The 13,708-nt window shown below is 43.1% G+C and overlaps 1 protein-coding gene and 1 long non-coding RNA gene across 3 annotated transcripts in view; one reads left to right on the top strand and one right to left on the bottom strand.

Annotated features, from left to right (window-relative positions):
- Positions 1 to 13,708, top strand: part of CACNG2 (calcium voltage-gated channel auxiliary subunit gamma 2) — a 53,428-nt gene that overhangs the window by 16,710 nt on the left and 23,010 nt on the right. The gene's annotated exons all lie outside the window — the stretch shown is intronic.
- LOC139797147 (uncharacterized) lies at positions 1,280 to 4,053 on the bottom strand. Its single transcript, XR_011726323.1, has 3 exons — positions 3,927 to 4,053; positions 1,719 to 1,851; positions 1,280 to 1,610 (listed from the first exon to the last, which is right to left on the bottom strand). It is a non-coding gene; the product is annotated as an uncharacterized lncRNA (long non-coding RNA).

Below are 13,708 nucleotides of genomic sequence, written 5' to 3'. Positions count from 1 at the left end.
TTCATCCATTACAACACGCCTGAACTTTTAGGGTGATGAGGGCAGCGGAAAAGCCTAAGTGGGTTGCTAGAAAGTGCTACAAGTAAAATAGAGATGTCTTTCATTAGTGTTGGGAGGACTGACCATTTTTTAATTGGATGAATCACCCAATGGGTGTGTTCCTGAAGCCAATCAGAGCGTGCCAGTTCAGTAGAGCCACAGTGAGCAGCGCTGTGCTGCATCATCCAGCATTCTCTGGTGAGTGATTAAATCCATGTCATTTGTAATAAATCAAATGTTGTCACGGGGTCAATCTGGTGGGTCATGCTAGGTTATGGTGGTGATTTCACACTGGTTATATCAGGTACTGCTGTGTCATATGGGGTTTTGCTGGGTCATGGGGTCGTGCTGGGTTTCTTAGATACCTTATCTTGAACTTGCCAGGAGCCCTGCTGGAGTAGGTCAGGGAAAAGATGAGAAAGGCTGTGTAGCCTTCTGGTGCACCTAGTTACAGCCTCTTCTAGTGGATGAAGTATCTCTTCCCTGGAAAATGTGCATTTGTCTTGTTTATTAGTTTAAAGAATCATTGTGACTTTTGGGATTTGTCCCCTCCAAAGCAACACATGCCCAAGGCCCAAAGATCTAATCTTGAGCAAGTGACTTTTTTTTTTCCAGAACAGAAAACATCATGCTATTTGACTTAATTATATTGCTGCCTGACTCCATAGAGTGAGAAAGAGACTCTGCCCTCTCTTACCATCACTGTACATTGCTGGTTTAAGTGTCTACTTGGGGACCATCTCATTATAGGGAAACTCCCACACAGCCAAGAAATGCATAAACCTCCCCTCAATTAAGAGAGGTGGCCAGAGGAACAAAACTACAAGTAACAAGAAATCATGTTCCAGGAGTCCCCAGCTTCACTGGTATCTTGTTTTGAGGTATGATTTGTCAGGTATATGTTGGAACAGTCCTGAGGTGACTCTAACTTGCATCAGAAACTAAGCCAATCTCTTCTGGTCTGATGGTCAGAAAAACACAAATGCAGCACAGGCCACCTTTAATGCCCACACCATCCATCCCGCTTGAGATACCACTGAGAAAGCTTGAATCCTCAGCTTCAGTACAGATGTCACCTTGAATGGCAAGAATTTAAAATGTTGACATCTTTATGCAGAGCAAGACTATTGTAGGATTTTTTAAAGATAATTATGGCCTCCTTTGAGGTCTGTGTTGTAAGTTGAGTAGTAACTGGTGCTTGCTTCCACAGAGAAGGAACATAAGAATAGTCTCAATAACATTTTTAAACCTCTCAAAATAAATTTATTTTCCATGACATACATGGCACCTCCAGAATAGAGAGTGGCAGATTGTATGGAAGTTTTACTGGTACCAATCAGGATGACATTTCCAACCCACTAGTGCCATCGCTGGTCAGGTAAACAAAGAAATAACAGATGATTTACTGAAGGCAATGTCCCATTTTTCATAAGCAAAAACAGTGCTGCTGTTGCTGAGGTTTCAACTTGTGCTTTCTATGCATTCCACGTCTGTTCTCTGCTCACAGCACCAAAAGTCATTCTGCTAGTGCATGGTTTTTCACTTCTTGATGCATTTCATCACTCAGTGTCCTGGGAGGGCAAGAAAATGCTACCATGCCCATGCTATATGTGGAAAAATTTGGACACAGGAAGTGGTTAGCCAACTATACACAGAGGCTGCAGCAGAGCTGAACTTACTTTTTGCCAAGTCCTAAGTCCATATCCAGATCATTCCACCATCCTTCCAGAGAGCTGTTTGTCTGGCCCCACTGCCCATCACACCACAGAAAGGCATTGCCTGTTTTCTAAGAGTGAGGCATGTAGATGATGTCTAAAATACCACAGAAATATCATGGATTGCAATCAGTAATGTATTAGAGCCAATTCCGGCTCTACAATACTTTCTGCAAGCTCCCAGATTCTTTGAACATGGGAGGTCTCTGCAGGAGCCACATCAGATCTTGCTGATCTTCTGTTGGAGTCAGTGAGTGAGCCAGGAAAAAAGTTATTCCCTCTGCAATTGAAATCAAACTCATACTTTCCTCAGAGGAGCTATTTTAAGTCATTCATTATTATCTTTCTTCTCTCCAATGTAAAGCCCATTTGATACTCAGAGGTTGTTAGAACCAAAGGAGAAAGAGAGAACACTGGGGTATTGGTCTGGTTGCAGTTGCAGACTTACTTGGTATCTAAAAGAGATTTAAAAAAAAAAAAAAAACAGGCCACATCTATAATGCTTTGAGTGAGATGAAGAAAACAGCAAAGGAAAAAAGAAAAAGAAAATCCATGCTGTTGAAGTCTTGGGCAGTGTCAGGGAAGAAAGGCCTGAAGTTGACATATTGGGTCAAATCCACAGCTACTACAAGTGAGCATAAACCACTGATCCTTTCATTTGGTGACGATGTGTGTGAGGCTAAGACGCCGATTAGCTCATTTAACCTTTGTGATATAAGAAAGATCTACTACTGAATTCCTGTGTACATCTTCAGCAGATGGTATTTAATAGCAGCAACAGTCACTGTGGGTGCCTTTCCATGTCCTGCTGGATTCCATCCTTCTCAGGATGGAACATGCCAGTTGTAGCTCACCTGGAGAAATTTTCAAGTGTGTTTTTCTGCTGCAAAAGCAAGGTATGGAAATACATCCACATTAACTTGCCACTTCAGACAGCTTCACATGTGTGATGTGTTGCAGGCAAAGACATAGGTTGGCACCTCACATTGCTTGCTTTCTTCTATATACCAGCATGAAGAATCATCTCACCATCATCCACCTATTTGCTTCTCCACCTGCTCGCCTGTGGCTTTTTTCCTTCCTCATTCATGTACAGCAGGTGCCTTCAATTCTCAAACACGTTCCCAGATCTTGTCCAATGTCAGCTGTGGAGCTAAAAAGGTATTTCCTGAATTTGATTGATCAAGTTGTCACAGACGTGGCTGGGAGCCATTTATTGGACACTTGCTACTGCAGAATCCAGCTGCTGAGTTTCCAATGTGTTTTTAACCTTTGGAGTATAAAAAGAGAGAAAAACACTACACCTGACTGGGCATCTCCAGGGATGTCTGAGGGGCACAGAGCCTTTATCGACCATCCCCTCTCCTGAGACCTTGACCTGCTACTGCAGTAGCCATTCCCTGTGGGCTTGCACAGCTTCCCCAGACAACTTAAAGGCAGCCTTTCACAGACTCCTACCAGGAGGTATGAGCTTTCTGGCTTACACTTTACTTCATCAGGCACTGCCAGATGTAACAAAGAGGTGATAAAAATGAACTTTTCACATGATGTCCAAACCCAGCATCTCTCAGGGAATATATATCATGAGAAAACAACAAACACAATATCCCCACCCACCAGTACCTCTCCCTTTGACTCAGAGGTGGATCAGATTGCCAGCTCATAATTTGTCTTTTTAAAATGTGGTTATTCCCTTCACTAAATTAGGCTTTTTCTTTCAAAGACTATTCACTCCCCTTTGCGCCATCCCTTCTCTCCTTGATGAAGTTCCCTGTTTTGTTCCTTAGCCAAGTCTCTTAAATCCTTTCCATCCTTACTTGGCTTGGTTCAGCTTTTTTAAATCATGGAATCATATCATAGAATCACAGAATGGTTTGCATTCAAAGGGACCTTAATGATCATGGGCATGGGCAGGGACACCTCCCACTAGACCAGGTTGCTCCAAGCCCTATCCGGCCTGGCCTTGAACACTTACAAGGACAGGGACAGCCACAACTTCCCTGGGCAACCTGTGCCAGTGTCTCACCTCCCTCATAGTGAAGAATTTCTTCCTTATGTCTTCCTAATCCACCCTCTTCCAGTTTAAAGCCATTTCCCCTTGTCCTATCACTATGTGCCCTTTACAAGAAGTCCCAGCTTTCCTGTAGGTCCTTTTCAGGTACTGGAACATACCTAGGCCTCAGCAATCCCACCACCCCTGTCTCCAGTCTCAGTTGTCACCCATCAAATTGGTTCAAGGACCAGCTGCTGTCAATGACACACGAAGGACTCTTCTGCCCAACAGTGAGCAGGCATCCACACTAAAACGACTCCCATAGTGACAGCAATGTAATGACACTGTGACATCAAGAAGAGTGCACAACTCACAATGAGGTCCCACATCAACATGAGGCTCAGGACCAGCTGTTCAACAGCTGGAACCCAAGGAAGAGGCATTTAAACCAAGTGCTACTCTAGTAGTGTTGCAGGCTCAATAAGTACAATGACTTTGAAAGTAGAGATATTTATCTCAACAAGCAGCCTTCAGCTGCTCATCTGGCAAGCGCTGGAAGGTTGGTTCTGGAGGACACCTGACCACTTAGATCTCCAACTTTTGAAGTTCCTTGCACAGGAGTTTGAGGACACTGGTTATCTTCTCTGTGCCATATTAGCCAGGATATATACTGTGCACACAATGCACAGCATAACCTGCATGGTTTTATAGAGGGAAATAGGTGGAAGTACGGTGCCATTTGTGGCTGCAACTCAGCAGATGCTCCATTTGCACAGCACAATTTATGAGCCATTCTGCAGTATGATTTAAAGGGTAGAGGACAGAGTACTTTGGTCTCCTCAGGGACAGAAAGCTAAGGGAAGACTTCCCATGAACAGGCAGTGAATGCAGCTTCTGGTACGGGACAGAATCTTCCTAAGCTGACAAGCCCACACACAGACCAATGCACAGATCACCCTTGGAGTAAGGATGACTCGATGGACTCCTATTATAAATGATCCTTGGCTAACAACATAGACACAGTAAATTATGGCTCTTCCTGCATTACTGAATAATCTTTAGTAGGTTGAATTGTCCATAAATCTATTGCTGTTCTTTGGATACAGGTGTGAATCCAAGGACTCTCCGACTCTTAAAATGATGAAGTTTGGCAAGCAGAAATCACTTTTAAATCAAGGATTCACTCTTCTCTCATTTAAATACTTCAGGAAGTGGTGACACACTTACAGGAAGTTAAGAGCTGATTCTGGTAAACTGGGCTGATATAACTTGCCATTTTCAGAGTGGGATGAAACACATGGCAATTATAATGCAAGAAGCTTTATGAGGATGTAATGCTTAAAAGCTTATTAGGAAAAAGAGAGACTTGGCATCTGATTCGGAAGGGTAGTAGAGGGAGGGATGGCTGCATGGCAGGACTCCTGTTGGTGTATGAATGTCTGCACCATGGTGGCATTGTTATCCCCTTCTTGTCCTGACAATATACAGTCAATGGCACTTCAGGAGGTGGGTGGGGGACATCTGGTTAATGAGGAACAGATGGACATCATCGGACTGCACTATACCTGCTCTTTCCTTGGCTGTTCCCTTCCTCTCTCTCCAATTTCTCCCCTGCAGCTGAGCTCTTCCTTCTCCTTTCTTTTAATTGGGAAAGAGTATTCATGTGCTCCCGAGAAAGAGCAACGGGTGGCTGTGGTCAGAGCCAGGTGCAATACCAGAAAATGCAGTTAGGAAATAGCTGTAGCATGTGCCTTTCTCTGGAGTCCATATACACTGTGCTCATCCCTACTTACTGCATCCCTTTCCCACTCCATCATGACAGTGAGTGACGGAGGCTGCTTTCTCATGTGCCATTTTTTTCATATTACTTGTAGAATGACTTGAGAAGGACTTTCTTGAAGCCCATTCTTTTGGCAGTTTACCTCACAATGAACAGGTGTGCATTTACCCCTCCTGGCTCTCCACTCCTTAGCTTGTGGAGATGATTTTTAGTTGAGGTACAATGATTTGGGCCAGCAACCTGAATTTCCCTTCCATCTTTCTGGCTGCCTCACAGCACATAGGTAGGATTTGTGTCTGTGCACTCTCAACCACTCAGCCAGGAAAGTGGCACCCACTCCCATAATAATCTGAAAAGTTGAATACAAACTACATCCTGAGAGAAACACAAGCTCCCAAAGGCCTCTGCATCTCATTCTCAGAGGAGACAAAAGAGCGTTCCTAGATGTGCTTTTACAAAGGAAATCTTCCAAAAATCCCTGTGTTCCAACTAATGCTGACAAAATAGCAAAATAATTCCTATCAGATTCCAATTGGCTTTCATTAATACTGGTGGCTTTCACTGAGTTTTTCTTCCTGCGAAATATGACAGAAAAGTCAGTCCCTAAACCCCTTCTCACTCCTTAGAGCATTTTTATTTCACTACAGTTATAACTGCTCTGTTACAGACTTGGACTGATCTCTCAGGTTTAGTTACATGACGTGCTCATGCTGCATCAGGACAAGGATTTCCACCTCTCACTCACCAAATATTTTAGTGTGGGTGAGCAAAGTTCCCTGAAGCAGTCCCTTTCAAGGGCAGCAAGCAGAGCTATAGCCATCAGTCCAGCTGTGCTACCTTCTTCTGTCTCTCTAATCTGAGAGTTGTTACAGCGTCCCAAAATGGGATTAATTTTCTGAGTAGCTCTGTTTTGGATAAAAGGTCTCCATATTCTTTCTCTGGTCCTTTTCCAGCTGCCTTTGAGACACATTGGATTTTACATATAAGGCACAGCATGAACGAGGAAGGAGAACTTCAAAGGAGGATGATTTAAGTTGAGTGAGGTGGAAACCAAGTTAATTCACTTGAGCTGATCATTTCAATGAGGAAAATGGACTGAAACCTCACTGTATTCTCACCATAGCACGCAAATGCTGAGTTAGCATCCAGATCTATCTTCTGCCAGGATTCTGACTTTATGGGCAACTCGGAAGTATTATTCAATACGCATCCCAGCCAAAGCATCATAACTATATTTGATTGTCCTTGGCTTTCCTTCCAAGGTATTTTCCATACTCCCTCTCTTTCTGCCTTTTCCCAAACAAGCCCTTGCTTCTCTCTGGGGAGTTAACAAGCATATTCTGACACAGTGAGTTAGCAATACCTCAACAGCCATATCGAGTCCAACAGCTACTGGCAGGATGGGGCAACTACAGGAAAAGCCTGTTCATCCTTCTCCTTTTGCCATTCATCAGAGATTGGAGCATACACGTATTAGCTTTATTTTGTATGACCCCTTGGGACTCTCTTCTTGCTTGGGTCATTTCCTTCATTACAGAAGATGAGTGAAGATCTTGATGCCCACACAAGTAGCCTCTGTAGTCCAGACTGCTAAGACTGCCTTTAAATTAACCTTTCCTACAAGCTATTGAGCATGGCAACACAACTCAGGGACACTAAGGATCCCATACAGAAGTCCTCAGGGGGAGATTGTGCTCAGCCATCCCTGGCAGCTCATGTCCAGGTTTCACCATGCACATACCAACGAGTCTGTCAGGCCAGTCAGTGATAATACTTTCCATCTGCTTGACTGGCTGTACTCTTCTTGTTTCATCTTAGATTCTTTCCTCAAACACATCTCATATCTTTCCTTGGACACATTCCACGGGACAACAATTCTTTATGAAGCTCTCTGCCCCCAAGAGAAATATTTTCCCAAGGTCACTGATGATTCAGTGAGTTGGGGTGGTCTGAAAGTTTCCTACCAGCATAACCTCTGTTTGTTAGCTCCCATCCCCTCAACTTCAGGGTGCAAGTCTTGGCAATAACACTGCCTTCAGTGTTCCACCTCCAAATAGCCTTCCATCTGCTGAAGACTGAAAATCGGTGTCAGTGCACCTGAACCTGTTCCCTTGCAGGGAGATATTCTATGCACTGCCCCAGATTTGTCAAGTCCATTATGAAGAATCCTGTTGTGCAGAACTTCGATTCAAGACACACTGCTTTGTAAGATAAATGCAGCTTGAAAGTGTGCAGCTGCATTCCTAGAGAAAAGGGCTACAAATCCCCAGAGACCCTCGAAGGTCCAAGGTAGCTGCAGTCATGACCTCATTGCCTGCACCAGTCTCATCAGTGCAGTAATGGAATGAACTTGTGCAAGCCTCACTGGAGAAGGGACAAGCCCAATAATCCCAACCGTCTCTTCTACAGCAAGTGCATGGCCAGAAATGACCTGGTGTGCCTCTGAGGAAACCTTATACCCAAGGCTAGAGAAAGAAAGGAAATGGGGCTTGCTGGTGGTTTTAAGAGTCAGTGGATTTTGGATTCTTGCTGTAATTTCTTGTGAAATACAAGTTGATTTATTACTTTCCAACGGAATGCAGCAACATCCAGTGAAGTGCATTGCTTTTTGGCTGTCGAAACTCTTGGCTATTGGAAGGAACCCAATTTTCCTGTTTCGTGCACAGCACTTCTCAAATGTGGTGGGACCTGTGGTCACCCCAAGCTGCATAAACCACACCCAGCCCAAATTAGAGCTCAGTTTCAATTTTGTCTTCTGACTTAGTTTCACTGGTAAGTTGGAAATAATCATTCATCTTAGCTGAAGTCTGAGTTTCCATCCCAAAATGTTTCCAGAGGCTTACCAGTTATGAAGAACAGAATGACCAGCCAGTGAGCTGGAACACTCATCCTTTTCAGAATAGTAGAGAAGTCTCTTTTACTTTAATATATCATGCACTGACAGAAGCCTGTCAATATGTTGCCAGTCTGAGAAAGTCTGATTTTCACTATACACGTTTTTCGATCATCTCATTCCTTTTCTCCTTGTTCTAGTTACAACACAAGTTCAGCAACTGGATCCAGTGGTAGGATGAAATTTTAGAGTTATATACAGTCATAGGTATTTATTGTCTGGCCATTATTATGCTGTGTCTGTATTTTAGCACTGGCTTGTCAGGCTTTGCAACGACATAGCACTGACTTTCACCTCTGGTTGTGGTTGTTTAGATACACCCTCCAACCAGAGGGCTGGGGGGTGGGGAGTGGTAGAGAAAAGGTCAGTCAGACAATTATGCGAAGTCTGAATTGTAACCTCACTGAAGCATTCAGGTAGGAAGGGATCTCACAAAGTCTCCCGTCCAACCTACTGCTCAAAGCAGGCTGGGCCAGTTTGCTCAGGGCTTTATCCAGCTGGGGCCTTATCCCATCAGAACTTCAAATGAGTGTGATACATCACTGCAGAACAGCCATGCCCATACCTTCAGATGTATACAGCTTTTTAAAAATGAATGCTTTCATTTCAGCAGTTTGTGCATCACACCTTTAAACTTATCCCGACTCCTCAGTCTATCAGACCTCAGAAAGTACTCTTCAAGAATGGAAAATAGCCTATCTTAGATCTCAAATCAATATAAGCTGTAAGCCCTATTTATATGTTTCTATATACTTGTAAGAAAGATAAAGGAAGCACCTTGTATTACTTTTCCTAGGTGATGCACACAAGAAGAGAGAAAGCAGTGCCTCACCTCCCTTACCTACTAGGGAGCAGTCAGAGACTAAGAGATGTAGGACAATGTGGTCTTCAGTATCAAGGTCCTTGGGAGCTCAGTGTGTGCATGTTGGAGGCTGTGAGCCCAGGGGAACATCTTTCATGCCTCTTTATACCAGTAGGTGAAATCCCACACACCCTATTTCTAGTCCCTTCTGTCCTGGGGATGAGCAGACTCCTCTTCGTGAGCCACCTCTCATAGGCTTCTGCACATATAACAGGAACTTATGTCTTTCTTCTGGTAAGAGTCTTCAGGGTTAGTGTGGAGGAATCACCATCTCATAACCCATCTGGGCCATCCTCAGAGTCCTGGGAGCAGGAACAAATGTTTGAACCCAGTGAAGTAATCTCTGGTCAGCATGGATGATGCTGGGTTTGGATTCTTGGACCAGGATTAAATGTCCTGTTTACTTCAGAAGGGACAAGGAAAAAAAAGAATATATCTTTGATATCCCATTTGTTTGGCTCCTTACCCGGGAAATTGTAAAGCAGCTCAGGGAGTTTGCTGGTCTCATCATGCAGAGCAAATTGGACAGGAAAGTTTCCACAGCAACACCAACCAATTCAGCTGTTTCAGATAAAAAGGTGTGGGTTTGCTTCCTAAACATGACAAGGGATCCTGGTCCCCATGTGCTGAGGATCTATTGCTGCAGGTCTCAGAGCTGCAAAACTGTGTCAGCCAGGGCTGTTCAATAGTTCAATGTCCTGTTGGACAAATGAGAGGATGAGAAACACAGTAAAAGGCAATCTGAGGCCACGTGACTGTCTGTCAGCCAATGCCACCCTTCTGGAAAACCCTGGGTTGTAATTAGAAACAGTAAGTATTGCATGAAGCAGTATTTCCTACTGTAATACTTGTTAGATAAACAAATAGAACTTAAAAAAAAAAAGGCTTTAGGGTCTCCTACTGTGATGCATGCTAGACAAACCCATACAGAAATCTTTAGGCAGGCCCACTGGATCTAGGTCCAGTCAGGACAGTCAAAACTGCAGCCAGAAGGGCCTTCCCCAAACTCCCAGATCCTGGGAGGAGGCTGCACCTCTGAATGGTATTGCACAGTGATAGGGATGCAAACAGCTCTGTGCAGACACTTGGTAACAACTTGGGCCTCTTGTATTATCAGAAACTTCTCTCTAATCTTTGATGTAGCACCGGCTGGGTTGGTCACAAGCATCTCATTTTTACCATCACCTCCTGTAAAACCTTGCATGCACATTTATGAGTTACTGTTAATCCCACTTTCCTGGAGCTCACTGTTCAGGCCAGCTAGGAAATGGGGCTATGTTGGAGAGAGATACTGTACTCCACACTTACTGCTGTGCAGCCAGAGGAATCCAGTCAAATTACCTTGCAAATGGCCCCAAATTTGCTTGCTTGTATTCACTGGTACACCCCATGGCACAGAATGTCACATAAGGCAAATGAGCACTTGGTGTTCTGCTGGCTGTGAAATGTGTGTGATTCCCAGGGCTGCTAATCAGTTTCATAGATGGCTTATAATCTATATGTTAGGCATGTAATGGTGCAGAGTAGTGTGATTGATCTAGAGCTAGATGTGGTGGCTCTGTCATCTCTGTCATCTCTCTTTTAAACAGTTCATCAGATGTCTGCAGCAGAAGTTTCCAATACCAACTTTATTTACCCGCGGCCATTACTTTGCACTGCAGCCATTTCACTGCACACAACCTCTGGGATTTAATTCCAGGACTTCTCCACTCAGGAGAAAAGGCCTTTCATCCACTGAGATACAAAAGCAGTTTGACTGTCTCGGATGGAGAAGACGAAAGTTTATACCTAATAAAAATGCCAGCAAACCATAAGTATTTGGCTGCATTCACAGCTTGAGCTGAGTGAATTGGAGGCAGTGTGAGATGCTGTAATGTGTCATTTTTTCTGCCCTGCCAGCACATAACTCACACAACTTAAACTACCTTAACTACCACTGGTCACCCCACACTTGTCCTTTGCTAGCCAGTAAAGAGGATAGTGATGTGGGGATCCTAATAGCACCTGTAAGTCTACCCTGTGCTACAACAGCACCATTCTTGCAGCAGCTGAGGGCAGAATCATAGCTGGGTAGGCGAGTAATTGAAAAAGCTAATCTATTTCCACCAGAAAAAGGTAGCAATTCATACCCTCTACATATCATTGCCCTTAAGTATTGATCCTTCAGTCGCATTTTCTTTGTTAAATGGCTTAATTCATCAAGGAGGGACTCTGCAGTTGCAGTCAAACCAGGACTGAGCATATACGTGGAGCAAGAAGTGTATGTGACCTGAATTTTGGAGTAGCTGCTAAGGCTACCCTTGTAATGAAAATCGGCGTGCCACGTCTCCTGCTGTTGGTGAAGTCCTCCCATTTGAAGGGACAGGCTATGCTCTGATGGGCCTGCTGTCAGGTTGTTGTATTTTACTTCGCAAAAATTGTGTGGCTGTTATCAGATGGGAAAAGGAGCTAGGTTTTTTGGTAAATAGCACATAAAATTTTTGTGTGCGATCATTCAGTTTACTCTAAACAAATTTGCCTCTATTGTGTTCCTACTCTATTTGTCTGCCTTCTGTGACTGTTCCAGCAACATTTTTACTGGCACTGATTTTCACTCAAACAGCAACATTTAAGTGAACATGTTTGTAAAAAGCCAATCTATAATCAAAAAACATTCACTTTGATGAGACACTACTATTAATGAGCTAAAGCCACTACGTAATTGTTACTGGAAATTTTTGTCTGAAAGAAACTTCAGATTTACACAACGTGACAAGACATGCAAAAGTATTTGGTTTTCTGGCATATTTTTGATAAGTTTTTCTTTTGGGAGGGCAATGGCAACGAAAACATTTTCTATTTCCAGTTGATGGTATAGGATAAAAGTCATCTAGTGTATGTGTCCAGGCAGAAAAGAACTTAATTTCACATCTCATATACTTAAAGCAATGCCAGTAGAAATGGATTAGCAAACAAATCAGAGGCTGAATTGCCCTTGTATTGTCAAAAAATGGCAATCAACAAACAAATTAAGGGAAATTATTATTTTCCTCCAAGATCTATTTGAAAACAGGTAGGAGTAGGGTTAATAGTTTTGAGGGAGCAAATATGTCCCAGGGTATTCAAAAGAGGAGTAGCATCATGTATGGAATTGTGCTTTTACGTTGCTTTTCAATCCCATCTTTTGTAACACTTGTACTCTGTGCCAGAAGAGCACAGGCTGGCCTGGGTTCACAGTGGAAAAATACAAGAATAAAGTTCAAAAAACCAATTGAAAACAAAGCTGAGATCAATTGAAATCAAGACAGAAGGGAAAGAGAGAGTCCAAAAACCAGAGAGATGGAACTGTGGGTCCAGGCCAAGGAAGCAGCACTGGAAAAAGATACCTCAACAGCTGGAGCTGTGGGACACTGAGGAATCTGGCATTAGCAGAGAAATGTGGGTTATGGCACAGATTGAAGGAAATCAGAATGGAAAAATAATGGAGAGGAATTTGAAAATTTTCCTTTAAATAAATGGGAAGACAAGGCTTTGGAATGAAAAGCCAAAGGTGTAATACCAGTTGTGTTTAGTTGTACAGACAGATTTGGAAAAGCCCTGACTAAGAACATTTCAAAGGTCAGACCACACAGCAGGCAGTGTGACTGGTAGATTTGCTGTTGTGACAAACCTACATAGAGAAGATGAGTTAAAAATTCACAAAAATGCTCAGCTTAAGCCTAGCATATGCAGAATGGGTTTCAAAGGAGGACTGAAAAGAAGTATGGATTAATTAAAACATTTTAGATAAAAAGGAACCATTTTGTATGCGAAGGAGTTAACTGAGAAAAGCTGATAGAAATCCAGAGGCTTTCTTAGGCAAGAGTGGCTGCAGGTAAGCAGGGGAGGGCCAGTGCAGTTAGAGAGGTATGTGTATTTTTTGAGTACTATTGACATTAAAGTGACTGGTAGAGCTCAGAGGAATTTTTTACTGAAATGTTTTTTATCTGGGAATGTCAGTTTGTTGAAGCTGAGACTTTGCAGGAACATACTTTCTAGTCTCAGTGGCAAAGTTTGCTTAGGTCTGAGATGGAATCCCTAGTCAGAAGGAAAGAGAAGAGGCCACCAGAAGAGACAAATAATTAGTTAGCTCATCTAGAACACAGGAAGCCCAAGGTGAAATCTTTGTTGGGTGTGAAGAATTTTGAACCAGTTTCCTCCATTTCAGTCTTAAGTCTAGCTGCTAGACCACTATTTCTCCTAGGGCAGAGCAGTTTTCACCCTTCCTCACAGGAAAAAAAACAAAAAAACAAAAAAAAACAATAGAGGAGGTATGGACAATGTGTGGACAAGGTATGTCACAGTACAAACTGAAGATTTATTCTGAAACTTCTAAAATACCCTGATGTTTTGCACTGTCACATCTCTCCATCACTTAAGGCAGAAAGAAGACCCTGAAGCAGCAGTA

This window comes from Heliangelus exortis, chromosome 1 (assembly GCF_036169615.1).
Source record: "Heliangelus exortis chromosome 1, bHelExo1.hap1, whole genome shotgun sequence".
NCBI lineage: Eukaryota > Metazoa > Chordata > Aves > Apodiformes > Trochilidae > Heliangelus > Heliangelus exortis.
Note: the sequence above shows the minus strand (reverse complement) of the source record. Positions and strands in the feature narration are given on the sequence as shown.